This window comes from Panthera tigris, chromosome D1, assembly GCF_018350195.1.
Source record: "Panthera tigris isolate Pti1 chromosome D1, P.tigris_Pti1_mat1.1, whole genome shotgun sequence".
Classification (NCBI taxonomy): domain Eukaryota; kingdom Metazoa; phylum Chordata; class Mammalia; order Carnivora; family Felidae; genus Panthera; species Panthera tigris.
In genome coordinates this window covers 75,601,224-75,625,379 of record NC_056669.1, presented here as the reverse complement: position 1 = coordinate 75,625,379, position 24,156 = coordinate 75,601,224, and the positions used below count along the sequence as shown (strand labels likewise).

At 41.2% G+C, this 24,156-nt stretch overlaps 1 protein-coding gene across 3 annotated transcripts in view; it reads right to left on the bottom strand.

Moving 5' to 3' along the window:
- NELL1 (neural EGFL like 1) overlaps positions 1-24,156 on the bottom strand; it is an 885,592-nt gene that overhangs the window by 852,131 nt on the left and 9,305 nt on the right. The gene's annotated exons all lie outside the window — the stretch shown is intronic.

The window sequence follows — 24,156 nt, the reverse complement described above, 5'->3', positions numbered from 1 at the left end:
AACCCAACAGAATGATTGCCCTGTGGGGTCTCAATTCACACAACACAACCTCAACAGCCCATTTCCCAAGTGCGTTAAGCCCATTAAAGCCTTGCAGCTTGTCAAGGTGTGAAGGAACTCACAGAGCAGCTGAAGTCCGGGGGGCCTCGCAGAGGTACAGACCTCCTCGGGCATGTGCAGATCTGCATTTCTCAAGGTGAACAGCAAAGTTAAGTGTTGTGGGTGTCAGATGCCTCTGCTGGGGCTGCAGCTTGAGGAAACCAGAGAATCCAGGCCTGGACACACCAATTCCCTCACCACTGACCTTTGCACGTCAGGAAAATAAAACAGACTTTGAACCATAGAGAAAAAAAAACTGACCAAGGAAAGCGTCTGGGATTTATGTATCTTTCCCCCAATTTTAGACAAAACTTTGGTGGATATAACCCCTTCTGCAGTTACCCACTTTGAAATCAGGAACTTCCTCCTTAGGTATAAACTACGCTCCTAGTGCAGCCACGCACTGGCCCTCGCCTCTGTGGAGACAGACACAGCTGCTCACCACCACCCTCCTCTACCCAACTGGAGACACGATGTCCTCAGACCTCCGCTTTCCAAGCTGAGTGATCCAAGTCTCCCGTCTGCCCCTGAAGCACTGACCTTCTGTGCAAGGCAATAGTCACACACCCTTTCTGGGCACAAATAGGAGCTGGGAGATGGGACCAACCACTGTGTGCCTCAGTTTCCCCTTACTAATGCTATAGGAATACACCATGGCAAAGTGGGTCAAGCATGGAGTTTAAGGTCAAAGAGGCCTGGGTTCAAGTACTGATTCTGCCACTTAACCTCTCCAGGTCTTGGTTTCCTCATCTGAAAAATGGGGCTGCTATAAGGATGAAATGCCATAGAGTGCTTATGTTTGCGAGAGACTACACACAACTCTGGGCTTATGATGCAAGCAATAGGCCTTTTCCCAAGAAAAAGGTACAAATGCAATTTAGGAGGTCCACAGGCTCACAAAGTCTGTCCATGAAGTATAAGTCAAGGTCACTGAGATACAACAGGACCCTCCTAGCCAAGCACAATAACTATTAGTTATTAATATGAATGGTGCAGTGTTATTAATAATCTTTTACAGATTTGCTCATCTTCTAACTACACTTTCATTTCCTTTAGCATATGATTTCATTTACATGTGGAATCTGAAAAACAAAACAAACGAATAAACAAAGCATCAAAAGGCAGAATCAGGCCTATAAATACAAACAACAAACTGCGGGTTGCCAGAGGGGAGGAGAGGGGAGGGTATGGGCAAAATGGGTGAAGGGAATGGGAGGTTCCAGACCTCCAGTTACAGAATGAATAAGTCACAGGGATAAAAGGAACAGCATAGGGAATATAGTCAGTGATACTATAATCACATTGTATGGAGACAGATCGTAGCTACCCTTGTGGTGAGCATAGCATAGTAGAGATTTGTTGACTCACTCTGTGTACGCTTGAAACGAATGTAACACTGTGTGTCCACCCTACTTCAGTTAAAAAAAGAAAAAGAAAAAGAAAAGGATAGGAATCATAACATGGACCTGTCTGTAATTCACAGTTTCCACACAGTGCCTGGCAGTTAGTGAGCCAGTAAGCCTCTTTAATGGTTAGGTTTCACAGGGAGGCTATGTCTAAGATCCTAGGGGATTCACAGAAGCCAGATGTCGTCCTTGGAAATCCACCTTCCCCCCTACACCGCAGAGCCACTGCCAATACACTGGAGCTCAAGCCAGAGATGGAACCACTGTTTTCCCTTCTCCCTGGCCCAGAAAACATTAGTCATTCCATCTATCAAGCATCCTAAGTGCATCCAATTTCCTCCCTGTTGGCTCAACTCCACAGACAGCTTGCCTTCCCAATAGCCACAGCAGAAAAGAGGCCATAAAGTGAGGAGAAAGAGGCAACCCACAGTTCCCCTCTCTTAGTGCCCCATTCTTGTGTGAGGAGTGCCCAGCCCAGCACAGCACGAGATATAAAGGAGGTCTTTAATAAATGCCAAGCACAGAGATGATGGATGGATGGATGGATGCATGGATGGATGGATGCATGGATGGATGGACAGACAGATGGACAGATGGATGGATGAATATGGGCTAGAACTGAATCAGAAATCCAGAGATCAGTAAACCTCAGAACTAACTCTTCATAAAACCTGGATTCTAGTTTTTACGCTGCAACGAACAACCTATATCACCCTAAATAAGCCTTTTCCCACTCTGCGTATCAGTTTCCTCACCTGTAAAGTGAGAGAAGGAGGCAAAATTGCCGACTATATTTATAGGACACCCCAGATTCACACACTTGCATGGCTTTCAGGCCAGAGTGCCCCAGCAACTGCTCCCGCTATTCCCATGGTGACTCAGCCAGATGGCTGTGGCTGCCACACCACCACTGCAGACTCCAGCCTGCCTTGGAGACGGCTCCCAGTTACTTTCACGACTCACATATGTGCTCCATCAGTTCCTAACCTTGCATCATGCCACACCCCTTCATCTCAAGCTCTAGGGGTTTCCCTGATGCCACTGAGGCAGGAGCTCTCTCAGCTCTCATGTCGTATCCAGGCACATGAAGCCCAGAAGTGTAGGCACATAGATGCTTCATGGAGGGAACTTGGATCCAAGGGAGTTGGAAGTCAACAGATAAATTCTTCTCCTTGCCCCCATCACTGCATTGACCACGGGGAGCTGTGACTATGTGACCTTTCTGAGTAGTCTGTCAGGAAACTGTGGCCTGCTTGGCAATGAGCTCTTGTATTTGTTCTCTCCCCTTCTCTGCTTCAGCCCTCATTTCCCTGACTCTGGCTTCCTAGACTTCTACTCCTCAATAAAATGTCAGTGCAGAAAGCGATTACCTCGTCTTTGTTGTGCGTTCACCATGTGTCTGGCACTGTTGTCACCTCAGCTGATACAACTACAGGAACAATCAGCATTTGTTGAGCATTTTCTACAAGGCAGGCACTGGCTTAAATGGTTTACATCATTAAATTCTTTTAACAACTCTACAAATACATATTATTACATCTCCGTTTTATAGATGAGGAAACCGAAGCACATAGAAGTGAAGTACCTTGTCCAAAGATACACGGTTACAACATGGGGGGATGAAATACTCAAAGCACTCCCGTGGGAGGATGATACTGCTGTCCCCTCTGACAGATGAGAAACAGAGACTCAGAGAAGTCAGGTAACTTGACAAAAGTTACGTAGCCACTAAATGACAGAGTTGCAACTTGAAGATCTGGGGTACAAACCCTCTGATGCTCCCTCCATTGGTCTCTTTCAACCCTGGCATGTTAACCTGCCAGGTCTCTGATGCAAGACAGATTCCACTGGTGCGAACTCCAGTTAGATCTCAGTGCCAAGGCCAACATCCTTCTCCTCACCCTTGGCTCGGGTCTTCCCACCTGTCTAGTCCCAAAAGGTCAACTCTGTCTAGTATCTCTCTCAACTTCTCCAAAAATATCAAAATAGCCTACGTGCTGGTCTGTGTGCTCAGAAGTACTTACTGTCTGTGCCTGGAGGAGAGCTGTATTCTCCATCTCCTTTGACTAAACGCTTGACTATATGGCTTGCTTTGGCCAATGAAACTGGAGCAGAGGTGACACATCTCACTTCCAACCTTCAGCTTCAAGAACCAGTGAACGCGTCACCATTCTTGTTTTCCTTTTGTCACAGCAATGGCCAGGCTACTGGTAGATGTTGCACCCAGTCTCACAGAGAGGAAAATGGGAAGGAGAGAAAGATAGCCAACCCATGATGGACCTGTGGCATGAGCAAGAAACAAACTCTCGATATTATAAATCACTAACAGCTGCTTACTCTAACGTCTAGCCTTCCTATCAATACACACAGAGGTTCAAGAACTGGGGTGCTACAACAACAATATAACAACAACAAAGTAAGAATATGTGGCATTGCTTCTGGCAGTGGGCAGAAAGTATTAATAGAGGCTGGAAAGATGTTTATTCATATTATGCAGTGATGAAACATTTGGTAAAACTGTCATCTGAAATAAACTAGAAGAGAAATGTAGCTGATGAGCCTGAAAAACAGAAAGTTAGTATGTGCCTTGATTACTATTGGCTGCATTTGACAAGAACTAGAGGAAAGAGACGTGCTTTGCATTGAAATATATCCCTCCCCACCCACATTCAAATTTGAAGCCCTAACTCCCAGTAACTCAAAATGTTTGGAGATAGGATCTTTACAGAGGTAACAGGTTAGTATGAGGTCTGAGGGTGGGCCCTAATCCAGTATGACTGGTGTCCTTGTGAAAAGGGAAAATACAGACAAAAAGATGCACTTAAAAGGAAAATGAAGAGGCACTGAGGGGAAACAACCGTCAACAAGTCAAGGAAAGGGCCCTGGAACAGACCCTTCCCTCACAGCCCTCAGAAGGAACTAACACTACCATCGCCTTGATTTTGGACTTCTGGCCTCCATAACTGAGACACAACACATTTCGGTTGTTTCAGCCACCCAGTCTGTGGTACTTTGTTATGTCAGCCCTAGCAAATTAGCACAAGGTGAAAGAGAAAAGAATTGGCCACCTTGCTGATGGAAATGAAAGGGAACAGAGTCAGAAATTCCAGGGCTTCCAGGGTTGGAAGAGACAACTTTTTCTCATCTCCCTACAATGACAAATAAAACCCAGAAATACTTTGAGCAGGCCAATCAAAAGTCCACCTTGAGATGAGAATCAAATCAAGGGTTGGACGCCCCACTCGTTGTTAAAACATCTGAACAGAGAGAGCCAAAGCATAAGAGACTGTTAAAAACTGAGAACAAACTGAGGGTTGATGGGGGGTGGGAGGGAGGGGAGGGTGGGTGATGGGTATTGAGGAGGGCACCTTTTGGGATGAGCACTGGGTGTTGTATGGAAACCAATTTGACAATAAATTTCATATATTAAAAAAATAAATAAAAATAAATAAATAAATAATTAATTTAAAAAAAAAACATCTGAACAAATTAAGGCAGTGCCGGTGAGTCCTTTCAGTTGGACAAAATGGAGAAGTGGAGAAAAGGGTCTGGCTCTTCCATGAAAATCTGATAAGTTTAATGTAATAGAATAAATTGTCAGTGAGGCTCTTGGTACATACAGCTGACTGGAATTAAATCAATGACAAAAATGACCAAGTTTTATTCCTGTTTCACAGCCAGAGAGCCACACTAGCTCCAACTAAGAAACTATGACTTTAAGCAACAAAACAACACTTGGCCCCCAACCTTCTATGGGGAAGAAGTGGAGTGACAGAGTTTTTCAGCCACCAAGGAGGATAATGGAAGAGGAGGGACTCCCAACAAAGTGAAACCAAGAGCCACAGAAAACAATGGACTGGAAATCTACTTCCAGAGAACAAAAGAACATGTCCAATTCCTAAGTAAGGGACCCTTCTAACATCTCCCGCCATCAATTCCCAGAATTATTATAACTGTGTATCTCCCATTCTTCCCCTTTCCAAAAAAAGTATTTATGTAAGTTATTCTCCCCCTGATCTAACATTATATATGAGGTACATGGGAAGCAAATAATTTGCCTTTTTTGTTCATAAGTATCTGAAGCAAGAGGAGCAAAATGAATATCTGATAGAAAGACCCATCACAGGATCCTAGGCTTTGATTCTATTACATGACTGGATAAAATTTCTGTCTGGTCTCCCTAGAGAGAGGCAGGGGGAAAAAGTGTGTTTGGGAGCCAAAAGGAGGCTGAAATCAATATTTGGGATGAGAAGGGAAGACTATAAGAACCCGTATTATCGTTCACAAATATTTACTGTCTTTCTCTGGGGAAGGTCACTTCCTTACTTGGTCGTGAAATTTTCTTTGAGCAAAAGTGATGTACTTCCAGGCAGAAGCTTTGAAAGTCAGCTCATGCTTTGTCATGCCTCTTTTCCCCTCAGTCACAACAACCAGCAATGTTCCACATAAAGGATGCTCTGTCAGCCTGTTCCAGAAGCCCCACACGTTCCATGACGAACACGGAGAAAGAAGCCAACCCTTGCTGTTATTAGCCACAGCAAAACCCACACTGTGTCAAGTGATACAACCATAAATTTCCTCCTTGACCGTTCCAAGTCAACATTCCTTCCGCCTTGCCAGCATTTGGTTCCTCACTCTTCTCAGTCCACTGGGGCTGAGTTCTAGTCTCAAATTCAAGAATCTGAACAACTGAAAACTGTAGATTAAAAAATAGAATAGAAACCCCAGAACTAGACCCACAGACGTATGGCCAACTAATCTTTGACAAAGCAGGAAAGAACACCCAATGGAAAAAAGACAGTCTCTTTAACAAATGGTGCTGGGAGAACTGGACAGCAACATGCAGAAGGTTGAAACTAGACCACTTCCTCACACCATTCACAAAAATAAACTCAAAATGGATAAAGGACCTGAATGTGAGACAGGAAACCATCAAAACCCTAGAGGAGAAAACAGGAAAAGACCTCTCTGATCTCAGCCGTAGCAATCTCTTACTTGACACATCCCCAACGGCAAGGGAATTAAAAGTAAAAATGAACTACTGGGACCTTATGAAGATAAAAAGCTTCTGCACAGCAAAGGAAACAACCAACAAAACTAAAAGGCAACCAACAGAATGGGAAAAGATATTTGCAAATGACATATTGGACAAAGGGCTAGTATCCAAAATCTATAAAGAGCTCACCAAACTCCACACCCGAAAAACAAATAACCCAGTGAAGAAATGGGCAGAAAACATGAATAGACACTTCTCTAAAGAAGACATCCGGATGGCCAACAGGCACATGAAAAGATGCTCAATGTCGCTCCTCACCAGGGAAATACAAATCAAAACCACACTCAGATATCACCTCACGCCAGTCAGAGTGGCCAAAATGAACAAATCAGGAGACTACAGATGCTGAAGAGGATGTGGAGAAACGGGAACCCTCTTGCACTGTTGGTGGGAATGCAAATTGGTGCAGCCGCTCTGGAAAGCAGTGTGGAGGTTCCTCAGAAAATTAAAAATAGACCTACCCTATGACCCAGCAATAGCACTGCTAGGGATTTACCCAAGGGATACAGGAGTACTGATGCATAGGGGCACTTGTACCCCAATGTTTAGAGCAGCACTCTCAACAATAGCCAAATTATGAAAGAGCCTAAATGTCCATCAACTGATGAATGGATAAAGAAATTGTGGTTTATGGGGTGCCTGGGTGGCTCAGTCGGTTGAGTGTCCGGCGTCGGCTCAGGTCATGATCTCACGGTTTGTGAGTTCGAGCCCCGCGTCGGGCTCTGTGCTGACAGCTCGGAGCCTGGAGCCTGTTTCAGATTCTGTGTCTCTCTCTCTGCTCCTCCCCTGCTCATGCTCTGTCTCTGTCTCTCAAAATAAATAAATAAACATTAAAAAAAAAAAGAAATTGTGGTTTATATACACAATGGAGTACTACATGGCAATGAGAAAGAATGAAATATGGCCTTTTGTAGCAATGTGCATGGAACTGGAGAGTGTGATGCCATACAGAGAAAGGCAGATACCATATGGTTTCACTCTTATGTGGATCCTGAGAAACTTAACAGAAACCCATGGAGGAGGGGAAGGAAAAAAAAAAAAAGAGGTTAGAGAGGGAACGAGCCAAAGCATAAGAGACTCTTAAAAACTGAGAACAAACTGAGGGTTGATGGGGGGTGGGAGGGAGGGGAGGGTGGGTGATGAGTATTGAGGAAGGCACCTTTTGGGATGAGCACTGGGTGTTGTATGGAAACCAATTTGACAATAAATTTCATATATTGAAAAAAAAATTGTTTACACCAGCATAAAAAAAAAAACTTTATAATCACCTTTACTGCTTGTGACTTGCATAAATGCTTTTTTCCTGTTCAAATATTGAACAATATTGAAATAAATTCAATATAGAATTAAAAAGTATTCAATATTGTATCCAATATTGAAATAAAAAGTTCGAGCATCTACAAAAAAATAAATAAATAAAAATAAAAAATAAATAAAAATTAAAATTAAAAAATATATAATATATATAATATTATAATATTTTATTATATATTATAAACATTATATTATATATATTATATATTATATATATTATATACATATTAAAGGAAAAAAAAGCTCCAGACAGAGAAATCCAGTTTGAAGACTAATAACATTTTGAAAGGAGACAGAGTTTACAGACTGAGAATAGTTTGCAGACTTGACACCATTACACAACAAATAAGCCCATGTAATTGACCTCATGGAGCACGATGTTTCAGGCCGCTAAAGGCCTTCTTTTGGTGGGGATGGAGGGTTGGGTTGTGTCAAGTGGGCATCAATTGGGAGATTTCAAAATATGCAGCAAACCTCCCCATCAAAGTGGAAACTTAAGCATGACTCTCTCCCCTATTTATCAAGAAGGATACTTACTTTCCCCTAGACCAGAGATTCTGAACCTTACTACCAAATAGGTTCACCAGTGGAGTTTTTACAAGACTATCCAAGTTTAATGTGGGCCCCCATTAGATCAAATAAATAATAATCTTTTTTTTTTCATTTTAGTTGACACACAATGTTTTATTTATATTGGTTTCAGGTATACAACTTAGTGTTAGACAATTCTCTATGTTATGAAATGTTCACCATAATAAGTGGAACTATAATCTGTCACCATACCAAGTTATTACATATTATTGACTATATTCCCTATGCTGTACTTTTCATCCCCATGACTTATTTATTTTATAAGGGGATCAAAATCTCTTAAAGGTTGGTCCTCAGCATAAGAATGTTTTCAAGTTCCCCAAATGGTTCTAATACGACACCGGGGCTGAGGACCACTGCACCAGAAAGAAAGTCCAATGAGAGCAAGGGCGAAGATCGTCTTTTTCACAGCTAAATCTCCAGCACCGAGTATTGTGCCTAGGACGTTGCTGATGCTCAATGAGAAAAGAAAAAAAGAAAGAAAAAAATCTATTAACTAAGTAAAAGACCACTGAGTAAATGAATCCTGACCCTGACCAGGCCAGTCTATCCCCATGTTGGTTTTTCTAAATACGTTATACACACCATCTCATCTTTTAAAATTCTGTAAGCTTTTCTCCAGAACTGTGCTGTCTAATACAGTAGCCACTAACCATATATGGTATGGTACTTAAATTTAAAATGCTTCAAATTAAATAAAATTTAAAATTCAGTTCCTCAGTTATAGCAGCCACAATTCAAGTGCTCAGTAGCCACATGCGGCTTGTGGCTACTGTCTTGGACAGTGCAGATCTAGAACATTTCCATCATCATATAAAGTTCTATCGGACAATGCTGTTCTGGAATAGTCAATTCCAATTTTTTTAATGTCTCTTTATTTTTGAGAGAAAGAGAGAGAGAGACAGAGACAGAATGTGAGTGGGGGAGGAGCAGAGAGACAGGGAGACACAAAATCTGAAAAAGGCTCCACAGTCTGAGCTGTCAGCACGGAGCCCGACCCAGGGCTCGAACTTGGGAACGGCGAGATCATGACCTAGGCCAAAGTTAGAGGTTTAACCAACTGAGCCACCCAGGCACCCCGCCAATTCCATTTTTAAGAACTGCAAGTGACCTTGGTGATTTAACCCAGCCTCTCCCTTTTACATAGTAATAAAATCTAATGGTAAGGAACACAAGGATATAAACATGAATCCAAAAAACCAACTGCATAAGATCTAGAACCGAGAACTGAGAGAAGAGCCATAGTAAGTGAGAACAAACAAACCTCTGTGGGGTTTTGGCCCATAATAAGGAACTACTGAAGTAATCAGAGATGTTTAGCCTGAAGAAAGTAAGGATGGAACACCTTGAAAGCTGCCTGCAAATACCTGAGAGGCTATTTCATGGGAAGAGGATTTACACTTACTCTGTGGTCACAAGTGCCTCTACCTGCACGAATCTTTCCTGAGTGCCAACTATAAGTGCCAGGCAATGACATCATGCTGGGTAATGATTTATAACAGAAAACAACACAAGCAGAGACACGGACTGATCTATGATAGACTAGCAGACGGACAAAGTTAAATGAAACAAAGAGAAATATATCATTTCAATTACCGGTAACTCTGAAGGACTAAACACCAGGAAGTAGTGGTTGATAATAAAACAGGGGACCTCATAGGGAAGAGAGTAGGAGAAGGCCTCATTAAGGAAGCGACATTTAAGAATGAGAGCCAGGTACAGAAAGTGCAGGGACAAGGAGGTCTTCTAGGCCTCTTGCAAGGAGGAATGGTGTGGGTCAGGGAAAATCTTGGTGTGCTCATGGAACCAAAAGGTGGCCAATGTGACTGGAGTGATTTAGGTGGGAGCAATAGAAGGGAATTGCATTAACCCAAAATTTGTGTTCCCTTAAATTATTTCTGAGAAAGTAGCCTAAAAACAATATGAGCTGACTCATGATACAATGTTATCTCCATCACTGGAGGTGACCAACCACAGGACTGGACTAAAGGTTTGTTGGACAATTAAGGATTCCCTTAAAGAATGTTCTCTATGGAAAGGTATATATACTAAGAATTTAAAAACCATGGGCAAGGAGGCATGCACAAAAACGCACACTGAAAAATCTGAACCAAGCCAAGTCTCCATCGATAGACAAACAGATGAGTGCATTGAGGTGTTCTGGATCAGTTCAAACTAATGAACAAGATCTATATGTCCTCAAAAGAATAATTGTGAGTGAAATAAGTTCCAGAAAGATCCATACTGAATGATGCCATTTATATAATTTTTAAGCCACACAAACCATTCACTGAATGTTTACTGTATGTCCAATAATGAATCCACTTACTTAATCCAGAGAACAATCCAGGAGACAGATGCTTTATTATCCCCATATCACACATAGGAAAAAAAATGAGGCAAAAAGAAGTTAAAGAACTTGCCCAGCATTATATAGCTAGTAACAGTGAGAGCTAGGATTTCAATCTGAGCAGTCTGGCTCCTAAGACTATACATTTAGCCACTATACATATGCCCTCCTTATATTTCTCATATGTGAACACATATAAATGTGGTCACACACACACACACACGGACTGAGTACTCACCAACCATGTTAGTGACGGCTGGTAGAAAGGTTGAAAGAAGAAAGGCACTGAGAGGGGAACACAGATTTCAAATTATTCTGAGATTTTTTAAGGTTCTAAGCAAACAGACAAAATGTTAACATCTGATTCTGGGGGACAGTGACAGCATCGTTGCTTCTTTTATCCCTTGTGCTTGTACGTGTTTTTCTTTTGTTTGGCAGAGTAACTCCTCTGCCAAGTTAAAACATTGTTATGACCTTAAAGACCCAAGGCCCAGAGTAGTTACGTAATATACCAGCAGTCAAGTGAGGGAACCATGCTAGAAGCTGCATCCCCAGGCACGGGGTCCTATGCCTACTGTGCAACCCTGTGCTGTCAGGCAGCTCATGTGCCGTATTTTTTTACCAGGATGTAAGCATGAGGGCTGAGCCAGCCTAGCTCATCAGCACATCTTGGCTCCACTTCATGCACCGGCTATATCCACGAAAAGTTGTATTTAAATAAAATATTTGCATATCAAATCATATTTTTCCACCGATTTACATTCTAATTTTAGAGATGTGTTCCCACAGAAAGGAATTTAGTCCCAATATGTTAAAACAAATCCCAATTAAGAATCACAGCATGCATCAGACAGCATTGCTGTCAATGTTGATCTAATTCTCCCACAAGGGTCTCTCAAGAAAACCCTGGTCAAGGGGCGCATGGGTGGCTCAGTCGGTTAAGCGTCCGACTTCGGCACAGGTCATGATCTTGCAGCTTGTGGGTTCAAGCCCTGCGTCAGGCTCTGTGCTGACAGCTCAGAGCCTCGAGCCTCTTCAGATTCTGTGTCTTTCTCTCTCTCTCTCTCTCTCTCTCTCTCTCTCTCTCTCTCTCTCGCTACGTCTCCCATGCTCACACTCTGTCTCTCAAAAATAAATAAACATTTAAAAAAATTTTTTTAAAGAAAACCTGGTCAAAAGGCCACAGAGACTACATTTTAAATGGATACACATTTAAGTGTAGCCCCATTGGTTACTTCTGACTTTTGCAAGTTCTCTTTGGGCTGCCAAACGGATCACCAGGTATTCATCTGCAGGTATTCAGCAGGCCCCTCCCAGTGAAAGAATCATAAAATTCTATTAAATGGAATTCACCAACTGACAAGACCACCATCTGTCCTAGTGGATTTAAAACACCTGCCAAAGAGATTTTGGCAGATGTCCTTCGCTTTCTCTTTTTTTTTTTTTTTTAACGTTTATTTATTTTTCAGACAGAGAGAGACACAGCATGAACGGGGGAGGGGCAGAGAGAGAGGGAGACACAGAATCGGAAGCAGGCTCCAGGCTCTGAGCCATCAGCCCAGAGCCCGACGCGGGGCTCGAACCCGCGAACCGCGAGATCGTGACCTGAGCCGAAGTCGGACGCTTAACCGATTGAGCCACCCAGGCGCCCCCTTCGCTTTCTCTTAAGAGAAGCTGTATCTTTATCACATTACATTTATTTATCCACTCCTACTCTGATATATTAGGGAAAGAAAACCTGGAGGTGGAGTGGGGCTGAGACACAGACTCTGCAGGTATAGACTCCTAAACTCAAATCCCCTGTCTGTCCCTACAGATAATGTGAGTTACTAGAACTCTCTAGGTCTTATTTCTTCATCTGTTCGAAGGATATGAAAATAGTACAAAAGTAATAGGGTTGATGGAAGGATTAAAAGACAAATAAACTTTAGGGGTTGAGATAATAAAAAAAAAATCCAGTTCAGACAACTGATCCATCCTCGTTACAAAGTAAATAGATAATTGCAAATACTCTTTGGGAGAAAATAACACAGAAATATTTTCATGCATTTAAAAACATAAATTGTTTAAAGTTATCTGAACTTAAATAAATGAAGTTATCTGAAATTACTCTATACTTCCTTGCTTATTGTCTGTTTCCCCTCAAGAGCCGGACTTTGTCTAATTTGCTTACCGTTATATTCCTTATACTTGAAAGAGTGCCTAGCACATGGTAGGTATCTGCTAAATACTTAATGACAAAGTGTATACTTGCTGAACTCTTAATAATAATATGGATTAACATTTAAGTTTGTTATTGCTAACAATGAATTTATGTTATCTAAATTTACCCTTAAAATATTGTGTATCATAGACATTACCATTATTACCCAATGTCCAGAGAGAAAACACATCCCAAGAGGTAAAGTAATTTGCCCAAGGTCAATATGTTAGTTTGGAAGTGGTCCATATACATAGCAGTTTCTAAAAGCATTACTATCTTTTTACATTCTCTGCTGTCTCTCTCCATCTCCGCTCTCCTTAATGTACTATTTGATGGGAGAAGGAACATGACTGAGAAAACAGATTTAAGTGCAGATGTTACAAGTGTGAAGATTTAGGAAATTATTTATTTTCTCTCTGATATACATTTAGTCACACAGCCACTGAATGATTTTCCCAAATATGCCAGTGCAGGTGTTAATTTGCCTAGAGAGGAACCTGAAAAACCCTCTCCATTCCCACAGCTTGCTTGAGTTTCATTTTGGCAAGAGCAAAAATACCTATATTTGAGAAATGCTGGTATGTGAACTGAATCACTCCACTAATTGATTAAATGCAGAGTTATACTAAATCACTCCACTCCAAGTGAGGTTGCCTTGTAAATGCTCCCAGAGGTAATTAGTGACTAGGCGCATCCAATCAACAGAAAAAACAATTCAGACTTGGGCAATAGTGGGTGGCAGGAAAGGCGGACGATCAGCATTAAACAAACCCTTTGGGTAACTCCATCTTCCTCAGAGTTTCCGAGCATTAAGAGCTATAACTCAAGCTTCAAGTACCTTTTTGTGAAAATGAGTGCCCATGAGCAGTGCGCCTATGAACACAAACTGCATATATTTAATTCCTGTCCATTTTTCAAGGTCTGCTTGAGATGCCACCTCCTCCAGGAAGCATTCCCCAGGTCATCCAGTGAGAAGTTTCTCTTCAACGTACTTGGGACTTTTTCTATAACCCACGACAATCCAGCTCTCTTCTCCTCTCCATTCGAGTGTCCAAGGGCATTCTGTGTTTGCCCTTCTCGGCTATAACCTCATTGGGGTCAAGATCTTTGCCTTTGTGTCTGTGTCTCCCACAACATCTAGCACAAATCCTAGAATGCCTCCATCTTCTGGAAGTATCCCACATTAGCCTCTGTTCTATCTCGTCACAGAAAACATGCTACTTGAAAGATACTTTTCTCGGGGCACCTGGGTGGCTCAGTCGGTTGAGCGCCGACTTCGGCTCAGGTCACGATCTCGCGATCCGTGAGTTCGAGCCCCGCATCGGGCCCCTGTGCTGACAGCTCAGAGCCCGGAGCCTGTTTCGGATTCTGTGTCTCCCTCTCTCTGACCCTCCCTCATTCATGCTCTGTCTCTCTCTGTCTCAAAAATAAATAAACGTTAAAAAAAAATTAAAAAAAAAAAAAAAGATACTTTTTTCTTTAGAAACTCTTCTAAGATAGAACTCCTATAAGGTAGCATTTTACTGGCAGAAGAAAAAAAACCAACACATTAAAGAATCTTCACCCATGCATATTCTAATTCACTTTTATAAATGAGACACCAATGGACAGACACATCCTCCCCACCAGGTAACACCAAGGTACAGTCAAGTCAGGGAGAAATAGAGTTCCAAACCCTCAGGCCTTCTCTGAGTCCCATTCAAGGCAAAGCAGAGGTATTCCAAAATGACTTTGACACTTTGACAAGTCTAAAATGACTTTGACACTCTAAAGCTGGTATTTAGGGTGTTTTTCAGCTTAGAAAAGATCCATGCCAGTCTTACACATAGCCATTCATTCTCTCTGCCCCCAACCCCAATTCCTAATATAATTGGTTTCAAGTAAGAAGTGGATAAAAATCGTACTTATTCAATTGTCTGCACTACACAAAGAAGGCAGTGACAAAGACAACCGTAAAAGGCTAGCTAGCCCCCAAATAATCCTATCAGGCTTTGGAGCCGGTATGATAGAAGCGTTTCCAGTTAAGCAAGCTTCCTACTTAAATTCATCAATATTATTATCAGGCTAGCCAATGAAATGAAGGTTTTCACTCCCTTAATACACATCAACTCAGAGCTAGACTTAGAATGGTGAAATAGGAGGAGGAATAAAAATAAATGCAGGAAAGAATGATGAGTTTGTTTTTTACACTTTACGCATTTCAAAGTACCTTCTTATAGTTTGTCATTTAATTCTTACACTCAGTCTGTGTACTCTTCCCATTTCCGGATGAGGAATCTGACCCTTGAGAACATTAAGTGACATATCCACTAGTACCCCTAAGTACTCCTTCAAGGTACTTTCATTTACTCATTGACAAAATGGGGCAATAAAAGTACTTACCTTATGTGGTTGCAGTGAGGATGATATAAACTATTACATATAAAGTTCTGAGCCCTAATCTTCTGCCCCTTCCCCAGTCCTCTGCTTTTCCCACTATCCCAATATACCTCTGCACGTTAAAATCTGACGCTAACAACGCACAAGACAGATGACATACATAGGAGAAGGCAGCCACAGTCATATTCTATTATTTAAAAATGTATGAACTCACATCAAATGACAGCTCACCATGTACCAACTACAGGTGTGGCTCTTTATATGTATTAATTTATTTCATCCTCACTACAACCATATATACCATATATATACAATATAACAATACATATTACATACATATAATATCTATATATTACATATATATAATATACATATAAATACAATGTATATATATATGATTCCATTTTATCAACGAGTAAATGGAAGTACTCTAAGGCAGTGAGCTTAAGTAGCTTGCCAGTTACTATCATGTATTCATATTGAAAGACAGAATTTTGAGGGCACCTGAGTGGCTCAGTCGGTTAAGCATCCAGCTCTTGATTTTGGCTCAGGTCATGCTCATGATCCGTGGGATGAAACCCTGAGTCAGGCTCTGCAGTGACAGTGCAGAGCCCAACGTGGAATTCTCTCTCTCTCCCTCTCTCTCTCTGCCCCTCCTCCGCTTGTGCTGCACTCTCGCTCTCACTCTCTTTCTCTCTTAAAATAAACATTTTTTTTAAATATAAGAATTAGGGGCACCTGGGTGGCTCAGTCGGTTAAGCATGCAACTTCAGCTCAGGTCATGATCTCATGGTTCGTGGGTTCAAGCCCCGCGTCAGGCTCTGTGCTGACAGCTCAGAGCCTGGACCCTGTTTCAGATCCTATGTCTCCCTCTATCTCTGTACCTCCCCTGCTCAGGCTCTGTCTCTCTCTGTCTCAAAAATAAATAAACATTAAATGTATGTATATATATATATATATATATATATATATATATATATATATATATATATATATATATATGAATTTAAAAAAAGAAAGACAGGATTTTGTAACATGCCCATATTAAATGTGGTGTGGTGACGGGGCGCCTGGGTGGCTCAGTCGGTTAAGCGCTGACTTCAGCTCAGGTCACGATCTTGCAGTCTGTGGGTTCGAGCCCCGCATCAGGCTCTGGGCTGATGGCTCAGAGCCTGGAGCCTGCTTCCAGTTCTGTGTCTCCCTCTCTCTCTGCCCCTCCCCGTTCATGCTCTGTCTCTCTCTGTCTCAAAAATAAATAAACGTTAAGAAAAAAAAATTTAAATGTGGTGTGGTGAAACAGTAAAAGCTCAGAGCCTGTCTAGACCTTCACAGTCCAATATCGTAAACCCCAGCCACATACAGCAATTGAGCACTTGAAATATGGCTAGTGCGGTTGAGGAAATACATTTTGATTTTGAATTTGAATTAATCTGAATTTAAATTTAAAATGAATATTCAATGAAATAGCAGCTTTCCAGACATTGGTTGTCAGTCAGTGAAGGGCAGTGATCCTTGAGAAATGGAAAACAATACAGATGAGTGCTACCATTACCCAAGCTTATTGCTCCAAGAGAGTCCCCGCGCTGTGTCGGAGGGAGGAGGAACTCAGGCAGAGCCCAGCAACTTCCCTGAGTTGAGGTGAGGAAGTTGAGAGTTTGGGGAGACCAAGGCACTTAGATTTCACAGGACAATATACATGAGAGGAGATGACAGCAGACAGAAAAAATATGGATCTCTCTTAAGATCAGTACTCAGTGGATTGCATACATGTGATAAAACTACCAAAAAACACAGAACCAGAGCCCAAAAGGTAACAGTGCTCAACATACACACAGGACTGAGAACAATGCCTATTCCCACCACTTGAGCCAAAACATCTCACGATTTATAGGGAATTGGGTAGAGTACACAAAAGGACGTGCTTCAGTGATGGGAAATAATTAGCTCTACTCTACCTATTAGCACTAGCACTGCTCTTGGCCATCTAAATGTAGGATCCAAAATGTAGGATCCTTAAATGTAGGATCCAAAAAGATCAAATTGTTTCCCAGTAACTTAACTGTGTCCTAGAAAAATACCATGAATATTTATAAGAATACAAAAATAGCCAGCACCAACAAGGTAAATAACAATGTCTGGCATTCAATCAAAAATTACCAGCCATGTAAGGAAGTAGTAATGAGAAGAAGAATTAACCAATCAAAATTAACCCAGCACTGATATAAATATTAGAATTAGCTGTCACAGAAATATAAAGCAGTTATTGTAACTGTGTTCCATCTATTCACAGAGTTAAAGAGAGGCATGGAATATTTTTTAAAGAGTCAAAACTGAACTTACAGAGATGAAACTATAGTATATGAGATTTTAAAAAGCACTAAATTATAATAATAAAAGAAACTACAGAATAAAAGCTCAGTGACCTTGAAAGTGCAGCAATAGAAACTATTGAAAATAATAGAGAGAAAAGAGAATTATGATTTTTTGAAATGAACAGAATATCAGTAAACTGGCACCACTAAGCAGCCCAACATACATGTAACTTGGAGTCCCTAAAGAAGAGAAACAGGGACAGAAAAAATACTTGAAGATATAATGGCCAAATTTTTTCCAAATTTTTTGATGAAGTGCAAGAGATCTCACACAGAAAAAAAGATGAAGAACATCACACCAAGATACATCATAGTCAAACTGCTCAAAATCCATGATAAAGAGAAAGTCTTAAAATCATGAGAAAGAAAATTACCTACAGAGGAACAAAGATAGAATGATACATATTTCTTGTTGGAAACAGTGCAAGTGGTAAGACAGTGAATCAACATCTTTAAAGTACTGAAAGAAAAAAAACTGTCAACACAGTATTCTACACCCAGCAAAAATATTTTTCAAAAAATAAAAACAAAACACTTCTTCAGACATGCAAAATCCAAAAGAATTCATCACCAGCAGACTGGCACAATAGGAAGTGTTAAAGGAAAGCCTTCAGACAGGATGAAAATGATACCAGATGGAAAAGAAAAACACAGGAAAGAGTAACTACATGGGTAAATATGTGATTGATTTTCTTATCATCTAAATCTGTTCAGGCACTTGGGTGGCTGAGTCAGTTAAGGATCCAACTCTTGATCTTAGCTCAGGTCGTGATCTCACAGTTCCTGAGTTCAAGCCCCGCATCAAACTTGGGATTCTCTCTCTGCCCTTTCCCCACTCTCTCTCTCTGTCTCTAAGAAATAAATAAATAAATATTTTTTTAAAAGATAATTGACTGATTAAATAAAAATAATAATAATGATGGGGCTCCTGGGTGGCTCAGTCAGTTGAGCATCCGACTTTGGCTCAGGTCATGATCTCGTGGTCCATGGGTTCAAGCCCCGCATCACGCTCTGTGCTGACATTTCAGAGCCTGGAGCCTGCTTCAGATTCTGTGTCTCCCTCTCTCTGCCCCTTCCCCACTCGTGCTCTATCTCTCTCTCTGTCAAAAATAAATAAACATTAAAAAACTTAAAATAATAATAATAATAATAATAAAATAATGTCATATGAGGAAGTAAAATGTGTGACAAAACAATGGTCAGGAAGAAAAAAGCAAATGATTGAAATGTTCTTATACATAAGGTTGCATACTCTCACTTGAAGGTAGACTGTAATAACCTAATGTTGTATACTATAAACTCTAAAGCAAAACTAAAATAAAAAAGAGTTATAGTTAATAAGCCAACAACAGAAATTAAATGGTACCATTAAACAAAAAACTTCAGTTAATCCAAAGGAAGCCAAAAAATGGAAAAAATGGAACAAAGAATAGAGGGAACAAGTAGAAAACAAATAGAAAAAAGATGTATTTAAATATAAACATGTTGGGGCGTCTGGTGGCTCAGTCGTTTGGGCATCCAACTTCGACTCAGGTCATGATCTTACTGTTCATGGGATGAAGCCCCACTTTGGGCTCTGTGCTGACAGCTCAGAGGCTGGAGCCTATTTCGGATTCTGTGTCTCCCTCTCTCTCTGCCCCTCCCCCACTTGTGTTCTCTCCCTCTCTCTCTCTCTCTTTCTCTCTCACAAAAATAAATAAATGTTAAAAAAATTTTTACACACACACACATATATATTTAAATCTGTCAACAATGACATGAACAGTCTATGAATAGTCTACATACCTTGATAAAAATATAGATATTGTTTTACTGGTTACAAAGGAAAAAGGAAAAAATAAAGCAAAGACCCAACTACACTGCCTATTAAAAAAGCACTGAACATGCCACACCACATTTAAATCTCAAAATAACTATGATCAGTGAAAGAATCCAGACCCAAGATCATATTGTATGATTCTATATATGTAAATTCCTAAAAAACGCCAGCTATTCTATAGTGACAGAAATATCAGGAGTTGCCTGGGGATGAGGGCAGAGAAGTGCAGGAAGGAGGGATTACAAAAGGGAAAAAGAGGAAGCTTTTGGGGTGATAGGTATGCTCATTGTCTTGACTGCGGTGATGGTTCCATGGGTATATTCATATGTCAAAACTACCAAATTGTACACTTTGAATATGTACACTTTATTATTACAGAATATGTCAAGTGTACTTCAGTAAAGCTGTTTAATTTTTAATATCTGACACTTACATGAGTATGTATGGAATAGCTTGGCAAATCTACTTTTCAATTTTAAATTTTATTAAATCTAAATATAGACCAATTATTTCAGATGAAAATTTAGCATCTAAATCAAGGTATATTATAAGTATGAAATACAAAACAGATTTTTGGAGACTTTGTAAAAACTTACAAAATATCTTAATAAATTTTTGTATTGGCCATAGGTTGAAATAATATTTTTAGTATGCTAGGTTAAATAAAATGTAGAGTTAAAATTAATATTAGTCATTTCTTTTTACTCAACATGACTACCACAAAAATTAAAATTACAAATAGGCCTCATCTTGCGTTGCTATTAGACAGGGCTGCCCAACAGTGTTAACCATCCTGTGGTTGACAAAATGAGGCGCCCCCCTCCCCCAGCAAAGACGTCCACCTCCTAATCCTGTGAAATTGTAAATATGTTACCTTACATAGCAAAAGAGACTTTGTGGGTGTGATTACATTATGAATCTTGAGATAAAAAGATTACCCTGGATTGTCTGAGTGAGCCCAATATAATTATAAGGGTCTCTATAAGGGGGGAAAAAGAGGCAGAAGAGTTAACATCAGAGAAGACAATATGGCAACAGAAAGAGAGAAAGAGGGAAATGGGACAACAGAGCAGAATTTGCAATGACACTGCCATGATGCAAGGAATGTGGCAGCCTCTGGAAGCTAGAAAAGACAATAAATCAAAGACCCCAGAAGGAACACAGCTCTCCCAACACCTTGATTTTAGCCCTCCTGAAGCCCATAGACCTCCAGAACTATAAGATAATAAATCTCTTTAAGCCACTAAATCTGTGGCCATCTGTTACAGCAACAATGAGAAACTAATACAGACTGTGCCGCCTGAAAGTGGGATGCTACTGTAACAGATAACTAAAAACATAGAGGTGCCTCTGGCATTGAATAAGGAGCAGAGGCTCAAAGAATTTTGAGAAGCATGAGAGAAAAAGCCTAGACCGCTAACAGACTGTTAGCGGAAATATGGATGTTAAAGACCCCACGGGTGAGGACTCAGAATGAGGTAAAGAACATGGTACAGAAAACCTGTATCATCTTAGGCAACACTTAAATCGTGGTGAACAGACCATTAGTAGAAACACGGACGTTAAAAATACTGCTGGTGGGGTTCCTGGGTGGCTGCGTCAGTTAAGTGCCCCACTCTTGATTTTGGCTCAGGTCATGATCTCACGGATCATGGGATCCAGCCCTGTGTCAGGCTCTGTGCTAACAGCATGAAGCCTCCTTGAGATTCTCTATCTCCCTCTCTCTCCACCTCTCCCCTGCTCACGCGCTCTCTCTTTCTCTCAAAATAAATAAATAAACTTTTTTTTAAATACTGCTGGTAAGGGTGAAAAAGGAAATGGAAACCGGAAGACACAGGATCCTTGTTACATAGTAGCAGAAAGCTTAGTTGAATTGTGTCCTGTAGTAATGCGGAAAGCAAAACTTCCAAAAGATGAACCTGGACATTCAGATGAGATTTCCAAGCAAAGTATTGCAGGTATAGACTGGTTTCTCCTTGCTGCTTATAGTAAAAGACAACAGGAAAGGGAGACGGAGGGATGAGCTGACAAGCAGAAGAAATTAGGGCCCAAGGAGTAGGAGAATTCTCAGCCTATTTGGACTGCAAAAGATGATAAAATTAGGAGATTCCCTGTCAGGAAATTCTGCTCTGGGAGAAAAGCCACAGGCATAGCTGAACAACTTTCTGCTAATGCCTCTGATGATCAAAAGTTCAGAAGATACAATCACAGGACGGCTCTTTGAAGAGATCGGGTATGTGACTCATGGCTCCCCTCAGTCATCTTGGCATAGGCCAAGAACAGAGATGGGGGTATCTAAGATAGATCTGTGGGGGCGCCTCTTGTCCGATGCACCAGAGGCCCTAAATGTTCCTGAGAATGTTATACCAGCAGAAACACTGCCAACTTGGACTGAAGAAAACGGACAGGATGAAACGAGAAAAGGCTGACAGACTTCCAAAATACTACAGGCAGGAAACAGGCTGCTAAAACTACTCAGCCACACACCCATGCTACTCTGCCTGAAAAAGGAAGAATAACTCAAAGGAATGAGTCACGAGCCCAGAAGGCAGAGCCAAGGACCACATGGGATTATTCCCTGGCCCTGCTAGATTTCAAAATCTCTTGGGACTCGTGGCCCCTCTCCTTTCTATTTCTTTCCTTTGGACAGGACTGTCTATAACGGGCACCCTACACCTACACAACCACTGTATTTGGGAAACAAATTACCTGTTTCCTACTTTTCAGGGATCCACATGTGGAGAAGAGTTTTGTCCCCAAATGTATGATACTCAGAGGCACAGTCATACCTGATGTAGATTATTTAGATCATCAGCTGACAAGACTGGATAAGATTCTAGACTTTGAGCAGATGCCATAATAGGTTATGACTTTGGGAGATACTGGGATGAGGTGAATGTATTTTTCATGTGGGACAGAAATTAACCTTTGGAGGCTAGAGGGCAGACTGTGTGATAAGCAAAATAATGGCCCACCAAAGATGTCCGTGTCCTAACTGCCAGAACCCACAAACATGTTACCTTACGTGGCAAAAGGGATTTTAGCATGTGATTCAATGATGGATCTTGAGGTAAAGAGATTACTCTGGAATACCCAGGTAGGCCCAATATAACCACAAGGGTTCTTAAGGGAAAGTCCTCTTCAGTCAACCTCCCATAATGAAGTTACTCTTCCCCCAGAAGTGAAAACCCCTCCCCATGGCTGGAGTCTGCTAGATGTCCCAGAGGTAGTTGGCCAAAGCAAAGAGTACACATATTAACAGATTTCTTGCCTAGGAAGACCGTACTTGTGGAATAATTAAGTAAATGAACAGTGAAAGTAGGCAATAAGGCTTTTACAGAGCATATTGGACAGAGGACATTTTAATTCAATTAAAAATGTGTATTTGTCACCTACTACACGCCATGCATGGTACTTGGTTCTAGAGATGTAGGGGTACCTAAACAGACACGACTTCTGCCTTCATGAAGCATGGCCTCTCAACAGTAATTGAGCAGACCGACCTTGTACAATGCAAAAAGAAAAGTCATTCCATCTTGTATACTCTTAACGATACCCACTTTAGGGACTTCACCAATTCTTTAGTAAGAGTAAATGGAAACTAACATGTCCATAGGCTTGTTATATATCATCATATAATGTCTGTAGGTTTATTACATGTCATTAACAAGGCTTAAGTTATCTCTGCAGTAAATATGTAAATCTCATCCCTTAATACTGGTCCAGTCATTCTAAAACGATCCTTTTGCTATCTTCACAAAAGGCCGAGTTAAAAGAACCCTGCCAGGAATTTTCACAGAGGAATACCGAAGCTGCCTATCACATCTAATCAGGTCACTCCCCTACAGGAAGCTCCGCAAAGGCCCCCACAGCACTGAGAGTAAAGTAAGAGACCACGAACCCGGCACTCCAAACAGGGGTAATAATTACAATAGCTAACAAGTATACACGGCCTTCCACCTATCAGAATGGATACTGGCCATAAATCATCAGCGTACCTAAACCCCTGGATATCAGATCTGCCCACGGGGTCCAGCATAACCCAGCCCCTGCCTGCCTCTCCAGCCACTGACCACTCTTTCCAATACTAGCCACCCTTCTATTGGTTTCTGCCTTAAGACCTTCATACATACTATTTTTCCCTGACCGGAATGCTCTGAACCCCCACCCCTTCCTACACCGGGCTTTCTATTCATTTTTCAAGTCTCTGCTGACACATCAATTTTCAGGGTAACCTTTACCTGACCACCACCATTTCTCCCCATACTACTCTTTGGCAGGCTATACATCCCCTTCACAGTAAGTACAGCAATTGTCATTCAATGATTCCTTGGGTAATGACTGTTTCTCTCATTACATTTTAGAACAGGGGCTGCACCTTTCTTATTTACTCTTACTGGTACCTGGTAACCCTATTATTAGCATGTTGCCTGGTCCAAAGCAGGAGCTCCAGACTAACAGCTAGTACTTATTAAGGATCCACGGTATGTGTTAGACGCTGTCGTAACCACTCCGATGGACTGGCTCCTCTAATCCTTGTAAGAGCCCCAGGAGGTAGGTACCAGTA